Source organism: Lissotriton vulgaris, unplaced genomic scaffold (assembly GCF_964263255.1).
Source record: "Lissotriton vulgaris unplaced genomic scaffold, aLisVul1.2 SCAFFOLD_1282, whole genome shotgun sequence".
NCBI lineage: Eukaryota > Metazoa > Chordata > Amphibia > Caudata > Salamandridae > Lissotriton > Lissotriton vulgaris.
In genome coordinates this window covers 349,604-373,668 of record NW_028255078.1, presented here as the reverse complement: position 1 = coordinate 373,668, position 24,065 = coordinate 349,604, and the positions used below count along the sequence as shown (strand labels likewise).

The 24,065-nt window shown below is 45.6% G+C and overlaps 1 protein-coding gene across 1 annotated transcript in view; it reads left to right on the top strand.

Annotated features, from left to right (window-relative positions):
• The first annotated feature begins 18,199 nt into the window (after positions 1 to 18,199).
• BDH2 (3-hydroxybutyrate dehydrogenase 2) overlaps positions 18,200 to 24,065 on the top strand; it is a 134,148-nt gene continuing 128,282 nt past the window's right edge. The window contains exon 1 of the mRNA XM_086951850.1: positions 18,200 to 18,251. The gene's annotated coding sequence lies outside the window, so the exon portion shown is untranslated. The remainder of the gene's footprint in view (positions 18,252 to 24,065) is intronic.

Sequence of the window (24,065 nt, the reverse complement as noted above, 5' to 3'; positions counted from 1 at the left end):
GGCCTTTAATGCCCTAATGCTTTCTTATCAGCTGCTATCAGCACACTCTCTACTCTTAAGGGACACACCAGGAGCCCTTTGCCCGCCAATGTACAATAATCAGACTACTATCGATTATATTTTACTAAGCAGTCAGCTACAGAATCTAATGAGAGGCTACAAAGTTGAACAACGTAATGAAAGCGACCATGCCACACTAACAATCTCGTTAAATTTTACAGCAGACAATCACTATATGTTACTACACGTTGGGTCAACAAATTGAGCTGAACAGTTTACATTGGTGAGAAGGATTAAATGGGGCACTGTGCCAATTAACAAGTTTGAGGAATGGAAAAAAGAACGGGCCGATGGACTACAAAGCGAAAACAACAAGGGTGCAATAGAAGAATGGGATCAGACCGCTCGCAACCTAGTAATACAACTTCAAGGAGGAACAATAAATAAAACTCATCAACACCACTTGCACAACTTTGGCCACATCCCCGCAATTAAAGAGAGTGCGAAACATTTAAGAAACTAAATGAAGGGCTTACCAGAAAACGGGCTCAGCACTGGCTAAAAGGCTACTTCAAGAAACAGCAAAAATCCACTCGAAGAAAGTTTGGGCCACAAAATGGGGCTGTATTGAGGCGAAATAGCTAAAGATCTTTGACCTAATGAGACCCGGTAAGTCCCAAGAGTTTTGGCAATATCTAAACACCTTAAATCAAGGAGGAACTCAATTGATGCTGACATGAAAGGAAACCTGCTCTCTCTTCCAAAATGCAAACCAGATTGCTTTTCCACACGGGGAGCTGCATGTTAGCAGCTCCCCATGTGGAAAAGCAATGCCAGCCCCCGAAGGACGCGGGTAGCCGGCGGGACCATGGGGGCATTGGGGCTACCCCCACGGTCTCTACCATTATGTATAGGCCCCGGGAGAATATAAATTAGTATTAGGAGCAAATTTTTTTAATGGATAAATTTGGAGTCGCGACTCGGCGCGGCCCCCTGGTGTGAAGGCCCTGGGTGCGTGACTCCAAGCGCGGCCCCCTGGTGTGAACGCTTTGGGTGCGCAACTCCAAAACACGCTGGGTGCGCGACTCCAAACAAATAAATATATATATTTTTAAATGTAAATCAAGCTTATATGTTTAGATCTTGGGTGGATCTTGTTGGATTCCGCCCAGCCCACACACTGCAGGAACGAGGTATGTTCCAATCCACTTCCCCGACTCACTAGCCACTCACGAGATGGAAACTATGAGTGAACCAATGACCCAGGAAAGGGGGTGGAATATGAGGAGACACCAAGTCTTCCACCCCTGTAGATAGAAGAGTGCACTACTCCCTACTCCACGCTTCCGCACCTGAACAAACGAGAGAAATACACTTCAATATCACGTACCTTTCCAAGAGATCTCAACAACAGTGACCATGTCCTGCTAAAACAATCACGTTGCTTACCAGTTGAAAGTGCAGGCTTGGTAGGCGTGAAAACCCCGACACTTAGGATAGGCCTTAGGAATCCCAATAGCGGAATGACCAAAACCGTCACTTCCGCGAGTAACGATGTGGAGCGGTGGATACCGGAGACGCGCAACCCATAGGTAAATGTTGATACAACCGTCGCGTCTCCTCCACTCAACGATACTCACAAAAAATATAAGGGAGGGAAAAACAGGAGCCCCTGGAACCCCCCAGCCCAACGAAAAACGGGAAATAGGAAAAACCACAGGGATCTAGACAAAAACGGGGAAAAGGGACCCTATCACACTAACTCACTAAACAGGGAAAACGAAGGGAGGGGAAAGGCAAAAAGTCTCGCACTCAGAAGACGAAAGGGGGATGGAACGGTTCTCACGAGCCCGTGAGAACAAACGAAGTAAATCCAAGTCACACAGGAACCAGCTTCCAGGAACCCACACATTGGCAATAACAAGCAATGACAGTAAGGTAGGACTGGCTTATATCCTGTAACTGGCAGCTCATGTGATAACAGTTCATGGTCACTGAAAGAGGACTGGACCCGATTCCTAACAGATCTTAAAAGAACCCTTGTGTTTATTGGGAGATTTTGATACCTACAAGTAAGTACATATGCAGAGTCTAAGGTTGCTGAGAAAGACTCTGTTATCCTCATCTGTGAAATGTACACTATCTCTCCTATAGATACCATCCATATTAAAACGTAGATTGTTTTTATAAATAGACCCCATCCTATAATCTCTGAGATAAGCAAAAACAGCTTTATTGGCATGTTTCCTAGCTTTCCTAATCTGTGGACAAAAATGATTGGACCAGTTCCATTTCTGTCTTTGGCATATGTTAGAATAGACAAAGGCAGTTTGGGGGAAAAGTAACATCAATTCTGCAAAGGTGTCCTTCATTAGCATTTCCAGAACTACCCCAGTCAATTTGCCTAGGTCATTGCCACCACAGTGCACAATTATGAGGTCAGGGTGTTGGAGATGTAAAAAGGATTTAACCAGTGGCATTAATTGGTGCCACTTTAATGCTGTCTGTCCAACCCATTTAATGTCTACATTTTGCAAACCTAGGTCTTTGCCAATACCTCTGCTTTCAGTATACCTTTTGCACCGGAAAATATAGCTTTGTCCCACAATCCACACTCTAAGCATCTTGAAGGGAAATCTGGATGCACTCAGAGGATGTCTGTATGTGAAGTAGGCAGTTTGGAAAATAAGATATTTCTAAAATGATGGGCAAGATGCAGTTTTAAAAAAAGAAGAGAAAGGATTGGCTGATTGAGAACATTATACACTGAAAAGTAGGGTGCATGTTTCTATGTTTTAAAAGCATGTTTCTTATTGGTTAGTAAAACGTTTTTGAAAGGTACATTAGATAAGATAAGCTTGTACTTTGGAAAGTCAAGCACACTTGCTGTTTGATTTTTGCAACATTTTGTGCTGAACTTGTGACCTGTGTGTTCAGTTGAGTGTTCCATGATCTGTTACTATGGTAACAGGCATTAGGCAGAATGGGGGAGGGTTGAAAGTTATTTCAATTGGCAAGGGTTGAAATGTGTAAGCAACAGAAATGTGTGTTAGCTATTGAATCAATGTGATTTGATATTTACATGTATATGTGTGAAGAATGAGAGAGAAAGTTTGCCATTTTGGGGTTTTGCTAAGAGCAGCGCACTACATTCATTGTGAGCTTAAGAAAATCTGGTGTGTGATTCAGATACTTCATAATCTACAGATCAATTTCAAAGGTGAGTTATTAATTTGTGAGGTGTTCTATGTAGTGCCTTTGTTTTTAATCATAAAATGTAATTCCTCTTGTCCTCTTGTGCAACTATTTTGACAGAAGCATGTGGTTACTTAATCTCTTTGCTGATACATAACTGCTTAAAAACCTATTCTGTTGTCAACTATTAGTAGTATTAGAACCCAGTTACTGCTTATGCATTTGCAGAATGATTCAGGTATTCACAAAAGCAGTGTTGTAGTCAAATGTGTAGAATGTATGCGGTCCCCTAACCCCTTTCAGACTAGTGAGTCTGTTCTGCTGAAGTCCAGGGAATAGTCTTGCTTGTCTTGAATCACACTGTGAGTCTGTGTCCACTTGTGCAACCATTTTGACAGAAGCATGTGGTTACTTAATCTTTTTGCTGATACATAACTGCTTAAAAACCTATCCTGTTGTCAACTATTAGTAGTATTAGAACCCAGTCACTGCTTTTGCATTTGTAGAATGATTCAGGCATTCACAGAAGCAGTTCTGTACTCAAATGTGTAGAATGTATGAGGTCACCTAACCCCTTTTAGACGACTGAGTCTCTCCTAATAAAGTCCACGGAATAGTCTTGCCTGTCTGCAATCATACTGTGAGTCTGTGTCCAGTCTTAGAATCATATTGACAGAAGTATGTGCTTATTTAATCTCTCTGCAGACATATAAATGCTTATAAACTTACTGTGATGATAAGTATTAGCACTATGAGAACCCAGTCACTGTGTATGCACTTGGAGAATGAGACAGGCATTCAGAGAAGTAGTGGAACAGTCAAATGAGCACAATGTATGCGGTCCCCTAACCCCTTCCAGACTACTGAGTCTCTCCTACTAAAGTCCAGGGAATAGTCTTGCCTGTCTGCAAATACACTGTGAGTCTGTGTCCAGTCTGTTGTATCAGTCTGCCAATACCTAAGCACTTATGGGGTAGATTTAGAAGCACCCTATACCAACAATACATCACTTTTTCTACACAAAAACAATCTTCCTGCACAAAAACATTCTCCCCACAACACAAACATTCTTGCACCATGGTGCAAGTATGCGTATGTCACTGTATGTCTGTAGTTTGAGCAGCAGTAAGAGGGAAGCATAGAGTTGCAATATATTTATGTGCATATGTCACATCCCTGTGCTTCGGCAGTACCACAGCACAGTGCAGCTAAAGAGCTTACAATGTCACGCTGCAGTACTTCCTTATAGTTCTGCACTAATACATTCACCATACACTAATAATGCATTATTTCAGTCAATTATGCTGTACCCATATATTCAAACACACTTCTACACATTAACATACAAATATAGTTATTTCATTAACCAGAGCAGTTAGTTCTGAGAAGAACTTTTTTTCTTTTATTTTTTTTTTAACTTTTTCTGAACAATTTTGAATTTTATTTGTGTTTTAAAAAAAAAAAGAACGAAAAAAAGAGGAATCTTCAGGAATTATGTGGCATTCCCAAAAAACAAAGCAAACAAAAGTCTATCAACGATGATTGTGTTGCGCAGCACAAACTGCTTCGACAGACTGCTCCCCAAAACAAATACGTTTCTTGCACTTGACAGTGCTGTTCAAGAAACGCAAACTCAGGGCGTATGTCGGGTGGTGATGCAGCAGTTGATGTTCCAGATGTGCTAGGAACTGCAGGTGGAGGGTTCCTTTCTGCTCTTCTACACTCCTCTTGAGCCAGATTTGACGGCTGAATAGTCTTTAGGTGTTTATACATTGAAGCAGTGCAACAGGAATACTTTTTTTCAGCACTGCCTCTAGATAAGACTCGGTAACAACTCCGGCAGATGACCATTGTGGCATTTACTTTCTTCTGTCCTTCAGGAAAAGTGAAAAATGTCCATACCACTGACTATGGCCTTTGTGGACGTGGAGCTTCTGGCAAAAATTCTTCTTCCGAAGAATGTTCCTTCTCCTGTTGCTGCTGTCCTGAAGCCATGTTCTTTTTTTTTTTTTTTAAAACACCCCAAAAAAATTGTGAAATTAGGTTTCTTCAAAACACAGAGATGACTCTCCAAAGATGCTCAAAGAAGAATGATTGAAATGGGTGGGGTCCTTCAATAGTTACAATGAGAAATGTTATAAACCAATCCTTTTTTTTTCAGGCCACATGAGTTCCGTGGACCGTGCGCACACGCAGCACGCACCTTACGCGACTTCGCGAAATTGCATTTAAAAGTAATATAAGTTTATTACAAGTAAACATATATTGTTTTTATGAATACCTTAGATAATGTCTTGCCCTAATATGTATATTAAAGACATATACATATCATTTTAGCCATAACAATTTTTTGCGGGAGTCGCGCAACCATCGCACCCAACACATATATGATGCCACATGGAACCCATCACCGCGCAAGCGTCGCTTACAGTAATACGCATGTGTCGCAAATATGCGGGAGCTGGAGTTGCGGACTGGTCGCATAGCAACTACGCACATCTCTGAAAATACGCACCCATTGCACACCATACGCGGATCCTTCACATCATTTCTAAAATGGCGGCTAGAATCCGCGCACAAATCGTGCAGGGTACGCTTTGGGTGCGCGACTCCCCCAAACATTTTTAAAAAAAGAAAGAAAATAATATAAACATATTAAAATAAAAAATATTTCAGTTTCAATATTAACAAAAATAGTTTTTTACATTCATATTGAAAAAATAAAATGTTATTTAATAAATAAAATATGTAAAAAAAGTTACAAATCTGTCGAGAATCAGTATAAAAAAAATACATATAACTATTATTATATTTAAAGATTATCATTTAAGAAACCTTTGAAATTCACTGAAAAAAACATAGGTTTCAGACATGTTATAGTTAGCAATTACCATTTAAAAAACCTTAGAAATTCACTGAAAAAACCATAGGTTTCAGGGCTGTTATAGTTAGCTGGACAATTCACTCATACAAAACCATTGAAATTCCTCCGTTATAGTGAGTTCTGCTAACTACAACTCGCGCGCCCGCAATGCACTGCTGATGATGTCACATATTACATCATTCATGACATGGTCAGTGACATCACTGATGACATCACTGATGACATCTCAAATGACATCACTGATGACATCACTGATGACATCATCCATGTGACAATCTGATACACCTCATCACACAGTAGTATAACCTTTGATCATTCACTATGAAATACAAAGTACCATTTTTGAAACTATTGACACACCAATACAAGTTTCTAAAAACCCACTCACTGATTCCTAGGATTACACACATATCTAATCACTCACCTATAGATTCACTCATACATGCTGTCATTGATCAATTGAACACTATCAAATGCACTAAACACCTATATCGACATTGACACACTAGCACACATCCTACTCAGTTATGCAGTCGTCCTACTCACTTAAGAAAACAATTGATCACACTTACATTTACTCAGCTATACACTTATACAAACACTACTTAATTTATTCATACAGATAGTAACTTATACTTAGTGTCTTATAAAATCACTCTTACAAATAGACAGTCATCCATACAGTCTCTCACACAATAACTGACTCTTATGAATAGTTATTTATATACAACTGTCACATACACTGCCTTTAATTTTTCTACTTCGTTGAATATGTACCACTGACAGATATATTTGCTTATCAACACACCCATAAACACACTCACTCACCCAAACAACTGTTTACACATGCACTCTTAACCTCATATACCTAGCGAATCAACTATTCACACACCTTTGCACAGTCACACCCCCAACACCCCCCCAACCAACCACACACACATTCACTCTCCCATATAAATACTCAGAAAAACAAATCAGTAACTAATATAGACTTTCATGTAGATAGTAACCAACAGATGCAGCAGTTTACATAACAACAGGCATATTGATACAGACATTCACACAGTTTAGTCACTAACCCATGTATTTAGTAAGACACTTTAAATTAGTCACTTAAACAGTCAATCACACAGCTACTAAATCCAACTTCCAGACACTTATACATCCACTCATTGGTAAATGCAGATTGCTTTATATATAATACATGTCATTTGAGATGGCATCAGTGATGTCACTGACCATGTCATGAATAATATAATATGTGACATCATCAGCAGTGCATTGCGAGCGCGCGAGTTATAGTTAGCAGAACTAACTATAACAAAGGAATGTCAATCGTCTTGTTCGAGTGAAATGTCCAGCTAACTATGACAGCCCTGAAACCTATATCCAAATATTAGGAGTCAAGAGGGAAATACAGGACTAGGTCGCCCTCCACTCAGTCAATCAAAAATCACAAAAAACCTGGTCCTAAGGGCAATTAATCTTATGGATCTGTGAACATCTGTGGATTGCCAAAAGGTCATTCCAATCACACCTCTGATGCTAGAGATTATTACCATGTTCCAGTCTATTGCCAGCATAAAAAATAGCCAATCTCTGATAAACATGTAACCAGACAACACAGTACAAACATCCACTAGAAGGACAACATTTGAAAAAATGTGTGAATAGTTAGATGACACCTCACGGGCGCACCACCAATGGGACCCCTGGTTGGTACTCACCAGGATGGCCCTGTTCTCATCATCGGTGTCACCTAGCTTAACGTAAACGTGTCCGACACCCAAAGGAAAAGGAGACAGTGAATGGTGCAGTGTACGCAAAAACTTATATGTGACAAGGACTAACAACGTTCAACATATAACACAACAACTACTGTGCATACAAGATACAGAAACCTTTTATTTGCATTCTCTTGTTGCCAACAGTAAACATATATACATAAAAAGCAGTGATGCGAATACTACCTATCGATTCGCACTCAGCTCAAAGCCAAGCCCTGAAACCTAACCTATGGTTTTTTCAGTGAATATATATATATATTCAGAGATATTTCATCTTGAGGGGGGGACCAGTCTCTCATTTGACTGCCCCCACTCTCTTACCAACCCAAAGCGACTGGAAGCTGCAGTATACATGGGGACCAAAGGCGGATGCCGCAATTTCACCAGATCCTTGAGCTGCCCTACTCACCTGGAGCCTGCACCGATCCGATGAGTTTTCCCACTCCCCCACGCTACCAACCCAACCAACGCCCATGTAGTGCCTGCTGGGACTTGAAGTTCGACACACCTCACACGAACTTCCATTGGTGTGCTGGCAGCAGTTGGGGGAGGAGACTGTGGTGCGGGCAGGTATTTGACACAGGCGCAGCGTATGAGGGAGGTACTCTTTACAGCGATGGGTGCCGAGGAAGGCTCCTATGCCGAAATGCATCCGCCGCCGCTGGGACTTGTGAAATAAAGCTTTGCCCTGCTCTGAACTCCCCGTGTGGCCTCTGATCTTTTCTCGAAAGGATGATCCCGTCATATTTTCTGCGCTTGCCTGAAGCACAGCAGAGTAGGCCCTGCAGCACGAAGAGACCCGGGATAACACAGGCACCCCGCTGCTCGCAGCATTTTCAAAGACTGAGGAATCAGTAATCCCGGAGCCCGCCAGTAGTAATGGGATGAAACGTGAGTGGACAGAGATATTTCATCTTCGAGGGGGCGACCAGTCTCGCATTTGACTACCCCCACTCTCTTACCAACCCAAAGCGACTGGAAGCTGCAGTATACATGGGGACCAAGGGCGGACGCCGCAATTTCACCAGATCCTTGAGCTGCCCTACTCACCTGGAGCCTGCACCGATCCGATGAGTTTTCCCACTACCCCACGCTACCAACCCAACCAACACCGATATAGTGCCTGCTGGGACTTGAAGTTCGACACACCTCACACGAATTTCCATTGGTGTGCTGACAGCAGTTGGGGGAGGAGACTGTGGTGCGGGCAGGTATTTGATACAGGAGGAGCGTATGAGGGAGGTACTCTTTACAGCGATGGGCGCTGAGGAAGGCTCCTATGCCGAAATGCATCCGCCGCCGCTGGGACTTGTGAAATAAAGCTGCGCCCTGCTCTGAACTCCCTGTGTGGCCTCTGATCTTTTCTCGAAAGGATGATCCCGTCACATTTTCTGCGCTTGCCTGAAGCACAGCACAGTAGGCCCTGCAGCACGAAGAGACCCGGGATAACACAGGCACCCCGCTGGTCACAGCATTTTCAAAGACTGAGGTATCCCCGGAGCCCGCCAGAAGTAATGGGATGAAACGTGAGTGGACAGAGATATTTCATCTCCAGGGGGCGACCAGTCTCGCATTTGACTGCCCCCACTCTCTTACCAACCCAAAGCGACTGGAAGCTGCAGTATACATGGGGACCAAGGGCGGACGCCATAATTTCACCAGATCCTTGAGCTGCCCTACTCACCTGGAGCCTGCACCAATCCGATGGGTTTTCCCACTCCCCCACGCTACCAACCCAACCAACGCCGATATAGTGCCTGCTGGGACTTGAAGTTCGACACACCTCACACGAACTTCCATTGGTGTGCTGACAGAAGTTGGGGGAGGAGACTGTGGTGCGGGCAGGTATTTGACACAGGAGGAGCGTATGAGGGAGGTACTCTTTACAGCGATGGGCGCTGAGGAAGGCTCCTATGCCGAAATGCATCCGCCGTCGCTGGGACTTGTGAAATAAAGCTGTGCCCTGCTCTGAGCTCCCCGTGTGGCCTCTGATCTTTTCTCGAAAGAGAGTTACGGACACCAAGATTTTCGTGGAATTTCGGGTCTTTATTCCAACAGCTATGACGCGTTTCGGTTAACAGAGTAACCTTGCTCACATGCGGAAGCGCAGTCCGCTTACTATTTTCATACCCACAGTGCTTGTGAAAGAGCAATCTCTATTGTCCTCCCATGTCACGTGTTGTAATTAGGCATGGAAGACATACTTCTGAAGCGCTATGCTCTGTCTTTGTTAAGCAATACTATTTTGCACACATATATAGATTAATCATATAAATATGTAAATGTAAAGCTGGTTCAATGAATTTGCAATAAACATGATAATATTTGTTTTTTTGAAAGAAACATTAAAACATGTTAATATCGGCATGAATGCAAGGTAAAAATGATTGGCACATCTCTTCGAAATGGCTATTGAATGACACATGGGTCTGTTGCTCTATTTTCATAATGTATATAGAACAATGTATGGCATGATATAAATGGATAAAATCTATTGATTATATAATGCTTAAAGAAATAAATAGAATCACATTAAAACCTATTTACTGATATTTGCGTGTGCAAAAAAGCAAAAAGTCCCCAAATGGCCATTTGGTTAACATCTTAGTTTATCTGAATAAATTCATGATGCTCAGTGCCAAGCATAGTATAATCATGTTCAGGAACCAATAAATATGTGCAAAATTTAGCAGAGTGTAAACAATTAGATATCACCCTATTTACCTAGGTATATGAGGCTATGAAGTGCAATGTGTTGTATATAAAGTGCTGTATTTATGTGCAAAAGTGCAAAAACATTTATCCATCACCAATGAGTTTTTGTGTTTCAACTTTTAAATTTAAAAGAGCGGGAAAGGTGTATTTAAGCTGGGGAAGAGTAAAATAAAATAGAATTGTAGTTAAGTGCCTGCAGATATAGTATATAAGCATTACAGACAATTGTGGGGGTCTTCTGTGTTATTAAGGCCCCTTGGATGTTTACGATCTAGTTCTAGGATCATCTTAGATTCAATTTGTCTCAATGCTCGTTCCCAGTTGCCCCCTCTTTGGGACATGGGGATTGCTGTGATTACAAAGTAGCTTAGGCATTTGAGATCATTGCCATGCACCGCTTTAAAGTGCCTGGCTACCGGGTATGCCGTATCGTTGTTGATAATAGCACGTAAGTGCTGTAGAATTCTGACACGCATCTGTAGTTTTGTGCTGCCCACATATCTCAGGCCACAGGTGCATGTCAGAACATATAGGGCATACTCGGTTTTGCTGTTGTAACTGCCTTTGATCCTGTACTCACTCTGGGGCTAAAAGGGGTCATGTACTTAGTGGTGGTTATACCAAATCTGCATGTTCGGCATGTGGAGCATTTATAGAAACCTTGTGTTCGTTGTAGCCAGGTCATCTTTATGGTAATGGTTTCTGGGCTTTTTCTCACTATTTGCTTTCTCATAGAGATGCCTTTTCTAAAGGTAACGGTAGGGTATTTGGATAGGTCTGGTGCCAGGAATGCATCCGTTAAGACAATTGGCCAATTGTGTTTTATAATTGCCCTAATTTGACGCTCTTGTTGAGTCAATGTGAGGAGGAGTCTGGGTGTACTAGTTTCCTGTGTTTGTTCAGCTTCTGTTTTGAAAGGTTCTGACAGGGAATTCTCTAGTTCTGTTGTTGACTTTTGCTACTGCTTGATTGAGGGTAGATGTTTTATACCCTCTCTCTCGAAATCTTTGAAGCGCATCCCTAGTACAACTTTCTTGGTCTGCTCTAGTGCTGCATATTCTCTTTATTTTTAAAAGCTCTCCATAAGGAATGCTTTGTACCAGATGTTGTGGGTGTGCACTTGAGGCATGTAGTGTTGAGTTTCCCCCGGTTGCTTTTCTGTGAAGGGCAGTGTGAATATTTCCTTCATGTATGTAGACCTTAACATCAAGAAAGTCCACTTCATGTTCACTGATGTGTGAGGTGAACTTTAAGGTAGCTGAATTGTCATTGATGTCTTGTACAAATAAGTTGGCATTTTCTTTACTGCCTTCCTATACCACAAAAACATCATTGATGTATCGGAACCAATATTTAACCTGTCCAACGTATTTTTGAGATGTATTGGCTTTAGGATCTGCTCCTCCCACCAGCCTACCATCAAGCAGGCGTAGCTGGGGGAGAAGCAGGATCCCATTGCCATACCTCTCAATTGTTTGTACATTTGTAACCCAAACATAAAGTAGTTCTTATTCAGACACCAGCTGATACATTCGATTATTGTTTTGTTGTGCTCATAGAACTCTACCGGTCTGGTCCCCAAAAAATGTTCTGTTGCTTTGAGCCCCATGTTGTGGTCAATGCAGGTGTGCAATGACTCTATATCTAGAGTGATGAATTGCATATTTGTACCCCAGTTGATTTCTTTGATATTTATGAGAAAATCTCCGGTGTCTTTAACATAGGATGGAAGAGCTTTTACTAAGTCTTGCAAAAAATAGTCAACATATTGTGATATGCGTTCTCCCATACTGTTAATCGCAGAGATAATGGGGCGTCCGGGGATGGGGCTCACATTTTTATGCATTTTGGATACAAAGTATATAGATGGAATAACTGGATGCTCTACCCAGAGAAATGTAAATTCTTCCATTGATATGGTTCCATCACGCTTTAATTGGTGCAGTTGTTTAACCAACATCTCTTTTGCTTTATTGTATTCGTTCATAGTGGTCTGTTTGTAGCAACTCTGGTCTGCCAATTGTCGCTGCGCTTCCTTGATATAATCTTGTTGGGGCCAGAGCACAATGTTGTCTCCTTTGTCCGATTGTTTAATCACTACATCTTGATTTCTGCTCAGTGGTTTGATAAGTTGTGTATATTCGACTTCTTTGTTGTTTTTTTGTTGTCTATTCCAGTTAACTCGATGACACAGTTGTTTTATATCTTCTGTGATTCTTTCATGGAAGATATCGATTGAATCTTTTGGCATTTGTGGTACAAATGTGGATTTCTTTTTAAAGGGGCTGCTCCTTGCTCCCTTTTGTAGGATGTCCGCTTGTAGGAGCTGTTGTTGTGTAGAGAGGTTTGTATTGTCCGTTTCTCCACTTGACTCAAGCATAACAGACTGTGCTGCGAGGTAGGTGGGGACATCCGAGGCTTGGAGCCTACTTCCTTGTTTTGTAGATTGTTCAACACAATTACTTTCCAGTCCTTGCTTTATTGTAAGAGAGGCCTATCAGAAGTATTTGTTTTTCTCTATGTGTTAGCTCCATTGTAGAAAGGTTTATGATGGTTTTGTAATTTTTAATGTCGGTTTTCATTTGCGCCAGTATCTTCTTTTTGACTTGGAATTTGCTTTTTTGCGTCTGTCTCTCCTTTTTGCATTCCGTTGCTTGCGGGAGGCTGTGTTTGCTTCCGCGGCCTCAGGGTATTGTGCCGGTCCTCAACTAAAAAAATTGATTTCTTCTCCCAGGTCAAGTCTTCTTATTTCCACCATCTCATCATTTATGCCCCTGTAGCTAGAGTCAGAGCTAGTTTCACTAATTACAGAACTGTCGTCAGTTGCAGGCTCTGTAGATGGTCCTGCCGATTGTTGTTGACCTACATTTTTGCCAGTGATTGTGGGGTTGAATCTCAGTTTTTTGGCAGATGCAAATTTCCCTGCAAATGTATATATTTGTCCTTGTTCATAGTCCGCCCGGTCCCGAGCAAATTTGAAAACCTTGCCTTGTTAATTTTTTCCTCTTGTTTTAACAAGCGCTCTTGTATTTCTTTTCTAGTTTTCGCAATGAAGTCATGTGGCTCACGTTTCCGCAGAGCTTCGTTGATATCCTCAATTTCTTTGATGAGCTTTGCTCGATCAGATTCTGCATATCTTATGAGCATACAAACTAAGTTCATTGAGGCTTCCAGGTTGCTTTCGCCCCATTCTTTTAGCATCGCAGGATCCAGGTTCTCGTAGCTTGGCGCCAAGAGGATCCTGAGCCCACGAGGTACCCGCCCTGCCTCCTCATACTTTTTAAGCGACTTGTTCTCCCACAACTTGGTTATCTCCATTCTCATGTATTTTTCCAATTTTTTTAGCAAATTCTTGGCTGTGTCATCTGCTCTTGCACTTGTACTTGCCTGTGCATTTGCTCTCATCGGCACATTTGGCAAGTTATTAAACAATTCTTCAGATATACATATATATATCTATATATATATATAAATATTGGGAAAAAATTATTACAACACTCTTTTATTGTAACTTTTCAACATGCTGCACAGCATCCTCACTCCTCAACATCATAGCCTAAAGATGTTGGCAAAGCCAATAGCTCTGGCTAAACATTTAAAAGGTCCCAAAGGCAAGACCAATTGGCTATGCCAATGCTTGTTTAAGGTTAGGTAGTGGTCCCTTGGACCACTGCCTGCACTTGAAAAATATTTTTTCAATCATTCTCAAAGGAGAAGGGGTTATTTGCAAATGGTTTACCACCAACTTTGAGTTGGTGGTAAAGTGCAAATGTTTTGCAACTACATGTCGGTCGCACAACATTCATACATACCAATGTAAATAGGTATTTGGACGGGATGCTCTAAACACGCCCCTTCAAAATTTCAAATTGCAAACCCAAATTGTGATTTGGTAACACGGCCAAATCACAATTAGTGATTTGTACATTTGAAAATGCATTTTTACAATCGCAGATGGTCTTATTCTGCTACTCGGGCCTTCTGCGACCACAAAAAGGCTATGTATATCTAACCCTTACCAAAATAAAGTGATCTTGTGTAATCAATCAATCAATCAATCAATCATAACATTTATAAAGCGCACAGACGTCTTCGGTCTGCCGCAGGGGGATAGGGAGGGTGTTCAATGTCTTGACGGCGAGGTGGGAGAATAATCTGCTGCCGGTGGTCACTCTCTGGATGTGGGGGACGGAGGCGAGGGTGCGGTCGGCGGAGCGGGGCAGGCAGGTGGCGGTGCAGAGGCTGAGTCGGCTGTTGAGGTACGCTGGTCCGGTGTTGTGGAGTGCCTTGTATGCGTGGGTGAGGAGTTTGAAGGTTATCCTCTTGTTGATGGGGAGCCAGTGCAGGTCTTTCAGGTGGGGTGTGATGGGGCTGGGGCGAGGGATGTTGAGGATCAGGTGTGCGGAGGCGTTCTGGATGCGTCGGAGCCGTTTCAGGGGTTTGGACGGGGCTCCTTTGTAGAGTGCGTTTCCGTAGTCCAGTCTACTGCTGAGGAGGGCCTGGGCAACCATCCTTCCCGTTGTGGTGAGGATCCACTTAAAGATCCTGCAAAGCATGCGGAGGGTGTTGAAGCAGGAGGAGGAGACGGCGTTGACCTGCTTCATCATGGAAAGGGTAGAGTCGAGGATGACCCCTAGGTTACGTGCGTGGTTGGTAAGTGTAGGGGGGCTCCTAGTGCAGTCGGCCACCAGGAGTCATCCCAGGCCGAGGGGGTGGATCCGAGGATGAGGACCTCCGTCTTGTCCGAGTTCAGCTTCAGTCGGCTGTTTCTCATCCAGTCGGCGACGGTCTTCATTCCTTAGTGGAGGTTGGTTTTGGCGGTGTGGGGGTGTTTGGTGAGGGAGAGGATCGGCTGGGTATCGTCGGCGTAAGAGATGATCTTGAGGTTATGCCGTTGTGCTACGTGGGTGAGCTGTGCCATGTAGACATTGAACATTGGACAGCGACCCTTGACCCTCTGGGTAGGTCGCTTCCCCACTGCTGCAGCGCCACCTGTGCCTGTGACCCCGCCTGCTCTGCTCCCCTGTGTGCCGTTGTCCCGCTGCTGCCTCCCGTGCGGCCCCGCCCCCCATGACCATTCGCTGACCGCCCTCCCGCCTCCCAGCTGACCCCTCCTCCCCACCTACCTTTAAATGGTGGCCGCGCAGCGGGCGCGCCAAAGTCAATCCCGTCTGCGCCCGTCCGTGCCTGGACCGCGCCCAGCGCCAGAACTCCTGGCCCCAGCCGATGCCAGGGCACCCAACTGAGGTACGACAGCGCCACCCTCATCGCTGAGCCAGAACCCGCCTGTAGACACCCCCGACACCAACGACGCAGCACACAACCTTGCACAGTGGATCACCAACTGCGCCGACGACCTCGCTCCTCTGAAGAAACCCCCAGGCAAGACGGGCAACAGAAAAACCGCATGGTTCATAGACGCCTTCAGAGTAGCAAAGAAGTCATGCCGAACCCTCGAGAAAGCTTGGCGACACGAACGGACAACAGAATGCATGACAGCCCTCAAGAGCACCACTCGCGAATACCACCAGATGATCCGCACCACCAAAAGGACATCGTTCAAAGAGCGACTAGACAACAACGCCCACAACAGCAAGGAACTCTTCAGCATCGTCAAAGAGCTCTCCAACCCCAGCGCCAGCAACAACGACATCACACCGTCTAAAGACCTCTGCAACTCCCTCGCCACATTCTTCCACCGCATGATCGTAGATATAAACGACAGCTTCGGACCCCAGACTCCGCCTCCAGCCACCCTACCAACGGCCCCCACCACCAGCCTCAGCGCATGGACCCCCATCAGCACTGAAGACACCACCTGCGTCATAAACACCATCCACTCCGGCTCCCCATCCGACCCATGCCATCATCATATCTTCAACAAAGCCGACACCATCATCGCACCCGACCTCCTGAACATCATCAACAGCTCCTTCACGTCAGCCACCTTCCCTGGAAGCTGGAAACACGCAGAATTCAACGCCCTTCTGAAGAAACCAACAGCGGACCCCAAAGCCCTCAAGAGCCTCCGCCCCATCTCTCTTCTCCCCTTCCCGGCTAAAGTCATTGAGAAGACCGTCCAGTCCAATAGGTCCCAGAGTTCCACGGCGTGTTTGCGTGTGGAGCGGGTGTTGAGGAGGATTCGTCTGAGGTGGTTGGGTTCTTTGGTGGGTGGGCTGGATGCTGGTGAAGCTGCAACTCCGGCAAGAGAAGGGTCCTTGGGTGCGCTTCGGGCGGCCAGGCAGCAGGTGCGTGATTGTCTGGCGTTGAGTGCGTGTAGGGTGCTGGAGTCATAGCAGAGGCGGGCGTCGTGGCGTTTCGCAGGGGCCAAGGGTCCTGGCGCTGGGCGCAGTCCAGGCAGGGACGGGCGCAGACCGGCTTGCCTTAGGCGCGCCTTTGGAGTGCCGGCCTCATATGAGTGGATGTGGGAGGGAGGAGCAGCTGGGAGTTGGGAGCGGGATGGCAAATGGGGGATCAGGGGGCGGGGATGCAGCGGGGGTAAAAAACGGAGGGGGGAGCGCGGGGGGATACAGAAGTTAAAGTGTGGGGCACAGAGGGGGCACAGAGGGGAAAATACAATTAATACAATAATGCTAACACAGTCAACAAGGGAGAAAGAACACAGTGATGTTAACACAGAATTTAGAAGGACATCGCGGAGAGAGAAATCCAACAGTCAGGGAAAACGGGCAGAGTCAGAAAAACGTGCACAGACTATTGCGAGCGGCAGCAGCGGGCTCGGAGCACACAGGAGGGGCTATGTGGTGGCGAGGGGAGCGACCTGCCTGGTGACAGGTAACTAATATTCATGTAAAATGCTTCAATACCTTTGGGTTGATTTTCCGCTACATAAAAACTGCATAAAAGAGCACAAAGAGGTAAAAAAAAGTCATAACATAGGGAAAGACAAATAGATACCCATTTCCTGACTAATTTGTGCACAGTGAACCCAGGAAACCTGGATAAATCGCAACTTCCCTGCTTAAATTGTGTGATCTTAGGCAAATTCTTAATTTCACCAAAACTCTGTTTCTTCATTTACGCATATGAAAGCTTTCTCAACTATGTGAGTTCAGAAGACCAGTTGTACTAAAACCAATTATGCCTGAAGTGACCTACTGTATTTACATGACAATTGTCTTGCCTCTTAGTGCACTAATGGTCCATGTTTCAAAACTATAACTTCTCCTAAGCATTTCTCTGTGGTGTGCTGTACAGTGAGTCAAAGCTTCCTTGTTAAGGAAATGCACTTTCTTGAATTTTGAAGCGGGTACATCATATTTTATGTGGTCTGTTTGGTGCTTTACATTGCAACCATTTTCAGGACTCGGCTGGTGCACAGAGCCTTTTCTCGGCTCTGGCTCGGCTCTGCCTGTAAAGCTGGTGGCTCACCTACCTCAACACATGACAGTACTCTTTCCTTTAAAGCCCGATCTATTGGCATTGCCAGTGCTTGTTGTGTAATGTATGAAGAAAATAAATATTTTCAGGATAACGCTAGATGGCAGCACTGATTTTTCCAAGCCTACTAACGTTCAAGCGTTGTTCTTTATTATGGCCACTCAAAGCTGAACTACAACTCCCGGCGCGCATAGGCGCACCACGTGCTTTTTCTTCCGTCCAAAGACCAAGGAGCTGAGGTAGAAGTCGAAGAACACATATTTCAGAAGGTGAGTGTTTATATTTCCTGGAATTCTCAATTATACTTTAGAGTATGCATTTGCACAGCGTACGTCTTAGACACCATTAGTCTCCGTGCTTCGAATGCGGCTAATTCGAAACATGTTAGTTGCATAGTTGTCATGTAGCATTGTATTTGGTGAGACACCTGCATCCAATCCGGCTGCCAATGACTTTGTGTAATGGGATTTATGAGGGGCATAAGCAGGAGCATAGTGCAGAACTGCGGAATGGCGCCCATTCAGCCCAAGGCTAAAGAATATTTGTGAGATATGGGAAACTCGGGTCCCCCTTTTATATTCTGCAGAGGTAACATCATTTTGCATTACGCGACTGGGCACAAGTTGGCGTGGATGCACCCTACCTTTTAATTGAGTGGATTCTTTCCCTTAGCCTGTGGCCAAGGAATGCAGTCAAGTGTTTGTTTTTGTCACCTTGTGACTCCCATTGGACTCTATTTCATTCTCACTTCTAGTTTCCCTCCCGTCTCCTGTTTCTACCTCTCTTTTCCTATCTGACCCTACATTATTTCCTATAATCAGCGTTTCCCAAACTGTGAGTCGTGATCTGATTGTTGGTGAGTTGCAAAAGTCCTGATGAACAAGTTACTTACCCTCTGTAACACCTTATCTGGTCAAGGCTATATATAGTTGCAAATTCCTGACCTTTGAATCTTCTCCAGGTGTCAGACTGGATCTAATACATTTTTTTGCAGTTTCCCTACTTGCCAATGGGTGGCATAACTTGTCTCTCTCTGTAGTTTCATCTGAGCTGGGAATGACATGCCCAGGTCCTATATAGGTACCACCCTGGTGCGCTGACGTCTGTTACTTTCGCAACTTTTCCCTTTAGGAGCCACAATGAGAACTGACTGCAGTGTTAAATACTAAAGCCCTGAGAAGGGTGTCCCTTACACTGCAATCTGCTCACAGAGATTAAGAGGGCCGGTAAGGAATCTGCGACTAGAAAGAAGCTCGGTCAAATGTGGCGTTATCGAAGGTAAATAACGTGCTCATCTGATGAAGACTTCTAGCCGCAGATGTCCTACCTTAGAATAGATACTCAAGCAATGCCTCCCAGTAGGGGGATGGGAGGGGTCTGCGATGCTAATTTACACGAGAACGTCTCGCAGGACCGAACAGGTGAAGTGCCCTGGCGCAGGGCTGCGGCTGGAGCTGCTGTGGCCTGGGCTGGGTAGTGTCTGGAGTCATATCTCCGGCACGCCCGAGTTTTTCACAAGTCTTTAAAGACCATTTGCATGTTTACATACCTTTGTATACTGTTTAGCAAGGCTTCATTCTTTTTCTGGTTCCAGACCCCCAGGACCCCCTCTCTGCCTATTTCTTACATTTGGATTTTACTTTTACTGTAGTTGTGTGAGAATGCATTTCATGAAAAAAAATATAAAGTAGGGTTGCCAAAACAAAAATACCAGCCATTTGTTGTTTAAAGAGCCTGCAAAGGCCTCATCTTGATACTAAATAGGATTATATATAAATTCCTATGTATTCATTTGTAATGTGACTTTTCTGTCTTTGTTCCCTTTAATTATCAGTCATGGATCATTCGGGCAGCCCTAGAACACAATTAAAAATGCGTTCTTTTATATTAGCTGTTCCAAGTATGCACTGATGAGTGCTGAAAATAGGCTTTAGGTGACTGCTTATTTTTGTAATGTCTGGGACATCATTATAATGATCTGGATACCCTGATCACAAGACTGGAAGTTTGTTGCAGGATGAGCACAATATTTATTTCCACCACCCTCGACCCCTGAACAGGGCTGGACTGGGAAAGCAAACCGGCCTTGGCGATTGAGTCCGACCATCCGCGGAGGAGGATGGTGGGGGCCACGGGGGGGTGTGGGTGGAAAACACTGCAGCTGCTTTTGGTGCAGGGGGCGCTATTGCAGCACTGCTGAAAAAATGGCCCCTGTACTAAAAACGACAACTACCGGTCCAAAAGCGGCCCCCACACTTCTGGCCCATCGAGAAGATGCCTGGTGCCCGCTACTGCGAGTCCAGCCCTGTCCCTGAATAATGCCATAATAGCAATAGTTTAACTGATATTTGAAACCTTACGCCAGTCCTCAATAACATGCTGAGTTACTTGAAGTGTCTGGGCATGCACCCTGCATTCAGACAACTCACTCCTCATTCTTGCCCTTCACTGTCAAACTCACTCTGAACTCACAGCGATCATAATGCACTCACACTGATCACCATGCACTCCTGCCATTCAGGAAGAAATCAAATTGTCAACCAGGCAAAAGAACAGAAAGACCAGGTGCTTAACGACCATGTAGGGCAATGTAACAATACAGCACAAGTATTAGGTTGGTGCTCCAAGGGGAGAGAGGTCGGCTGCCAATTCAACCACAGTTGACCCCCGCAACAAGAGGAATACAGTGATACAATAATTTACCCCTGAGCACTCAAGATGAGTAATGTTCTGTCCAATAGGAATGCAAAAAAGTCTTATATAATTTCTTTAGTTCCAATTCTTTATTCGGGTATTCTGCATCTGATTCTCAGCAGTATAATATTTCCAAAACACAGCGTGATGTTGAGGTACAGTCGAACAATTTACAGCCAACTCGTGTTTTCCCATGTATTGTAGACACATATGACTTCTTCAGGGCTGTAAACTGAAAGTAAAAACAGTTGCCATCACTGTTATTATATGAAGGTAAATTGTGGCCAAACACCCATGTGTCATACCTTCAAGATTTCCATAGCCAGATGTTGGTGTCGAAAGTGAATCTGCGCAGTTTCAGCAGAATCATCAATATTGTCCAATAGAGAAGAAAATTAGATGAGATGTCAAAATCAGTGTCTCTATATATTACACCGAAAGCTGTGAGGAATAAAAGTAGAAGAGGGAAACTCAAGTCTAAACACCTGTGTAGAAGAGAGGTCAGTAATATGAACAATTATGATGATCAGAATCCATAGGCTAGAAAACCCTTGATGTTCAATAGTTTATCAACTGATTCCGTTGCCAGCTTTATTCTCAATCCACTCGGGATAATATGCTGTTACAATACAATAAGATCCTGTAATTACAAATATAATCAATCAATAAATCAGATTTATAAAGTGCGCTACTCACCCGCTAGGGTTTCAAGGCGCTGGGAGGGGAGAGGTCCGTTACTGCTCGAAAAGCCAGGTCTTGAGTTGCTTCCTGAAGGAGAGATGGTCCTGGGTCAGCCGTAGGTGGATGGGGAGGGAGTTCCATGTCTTGGCTGCCAGGTAGGAGAAGGATCTTCCTCCGGCGGTGGCTCTGCGTTGCGTGGGACGGTGTTGAGGGCAAGGCTGGTCGATTGCAGCTGGCGGGTGGGCGTGTAGAAAGTGAGGCGGTTGTTGAGGTACTTGGGGCCCAGGTTGTGGAGAGCCTTGTGTGCGTGGGTGAGGAGTCTGAACGTGATTCTCTTGCTGACGGGGAGCCAGTTCAGGCCTCTCAAGTGGGCGGAGATGTGGTTGTGGCGGGGGATGTCCAGGATGAGTCGTGCGGAGGCGTTCTGTATGCGCTGGAGACTTTTCTGTAGTTTGTCTGTGGTTCCCGCGTAGAGGGTGTTCCCGTAGTCCAGTCGGCTGGTGACGAGTGCCTGGGTGACCGTCTTCCTGGTTTCGGTGGGGATCCTTCGGAAGAGCTTTCGGAGCATGGGCAGGGTGTTGAAGCAAGATGACGAGATAGCGTTGACTTGTCTGGTCATCGAAAGGGAGGAGTCCAGGATGAAATCCAGGTTTTGTACGTGGTCCGTTGGCTTGGGGGTGGTGCCCAGGGCAGGGGATCACCAAGAGTCGTCCCAGGCGGAGGGGGATGATCCCAGGATGAGGACTTCCGTCTTGTCTGAGTTCAGTTTCAGGCAGATGTTCTTTATCCACTCGGCGACGTCTTTCATTCCTTCGTGTAGGCTGGCTCTGGCGGTGGCGGGGTCGTTGGTGAGGGAGATGATCAGCTGGGTGTCGTTGGCGTAGGAAATTATGTTAAGGTTGTGTTGACATGCGATGGCTGCGAGGGGGCTCATGTAGACGTTGAAGAGGGTGGGGCTTTGCGAGGATCCTTGAGGTACTCCGCAGATGACTTTGGTGGCCGCGGATCGGAACGGGGGGAGGTGGACCCTCTGGGTTCTTCCGGCGAGGAACGAGATGATCCACTCCAGTGCCTTCTCTTGGATTCCGGAGATGCTGAGGCGCTGTATTAGTGTGCGGTGGCATACTATGTCGAACGCTGCAGAGAGGTCCAGGGGGATGAGGGCAGCTGTTTCTCCGTTGTCAAGCAGGGATCTGATGTCATCGGTGGCAGCGATGAGGGCGGTCTCGGTGCTGTGGTTAGCTAGGAAACCTGTGAGGGGTCAAGGGATCCGTTTGTCTCGAGGAAGGTGGCGAGCCTTCTCGATGACTTTGATAGGAAAAGAGAGGAGCGAGATGGGGCGGAAGTTCTTGAGGTCGGTGGTGTCTGCTGTCTGTTTCTTCAGGAGGGCGCTGAGCTCCGCATGCTTCCAGCTCTCCGGGAAGGTGGCGGTGGTGAAGGAGATGTTGATGATGTCCCGGAGTTGGGGTGCGATGATGGGAATGGCCTTGTTGAAGACGTGGTGGGGGCAGGGGTCGGTAGAGGAGCCGGAGTGGATGGTGTTCATCGTGCGGATGGTGTCTTTGGTGCTGACCGGGGTCCAGTTGCGGAGGGTGGTGGTGGGGGGCGTTGGTTCGGTGGTTGGGTGTGTGATCTGTGAGTCGAAGCTGTTGTGTATGTCGGCGATCTTGCGGTGGAAGAACGAGGCGAGTGAGTCACAGAGGTCTTGTGAGAATATGATGTTGTTGTTTCCGGCGCTGGGTTTATAGAGTTCTTTGACGATGCTGAAGAGTTCCTTGCTGTTGTGGGAGTTGTTATCCAGTCGTTCTTTGAATGTTGTCCTTTTGGTGGTGCGGATCATCTGGTGGTGTATGCGGGTGGCGTTCTTGAGGGCTGTCCTGTTTTCTGTAGTCTGGTCGTGTCTCCAGGCTTTTTCGAGGGTGCAGCAGTTTTTCTTGGAGGTTTTGAGTTAGTTGGTGAACCACGAGGCTTTCTTGCTGCTGGCTCTGCTTGGTGGGTTCTTTAGAGGTGCAAGGTCGTCGGCGTAGTTGGTGAGCCAGTGTGTGAAGTTGCGGGCTGCTTCGTTGGGGTCCGTTGGGTCAGCGGGAGGGTTCTGGCTAAGGGAGGTGGTGAGCTGGTCGGCTGTGATCTTACTCCAGCTTCTGCGGGGAACCTGTTGTAGGTGGTGGTGGGTCGTGGTTCTCCTGAAGTCGAAGTGGACGCAGCTGTGATCCGTCCAATGCAGTCTGGTGGAGTGGCTGAAGGAGATGTGCTTGCTGGAGGAGAAGACGGGGTCAAGCGTGTGGCCAGCGTAATGGGTGGGGGTGTTCACCAGCTGCTTGAGTCCGAGGTTGTTCAGCATGATGGTGGTGTTGCTGTCATTGTTGTTCTCCAGGTGGAGGTTGAGGCCCCTTAGGAGGATGTAGTCTGAGGAAGTGAGGGCGTGCGGGCTGATGAAGTCTGCGATGGCTTCGCTGAATTGTGTGCATGGTCCCGGGGGTCTGTAGATGGGAGTGCTTCTGAGGGTGGTCTTGGGGTCGGTGAATATCTGGAAGTGAAGGTGCTCCGCGGCGGTGAGGGTGTCGTCGGAGTTGGTCGTGATGCGGGTGGTGTTTCTGTGGACGATGGCGATGCCTCCTCCTGTCTGGTTGCCGCGGTCCCTCCGGGTGATCTTGTATCCGTCCGGGATGGCTTTGGCGATGTCGGGCGATGAGGAGGCGTTCATCTAG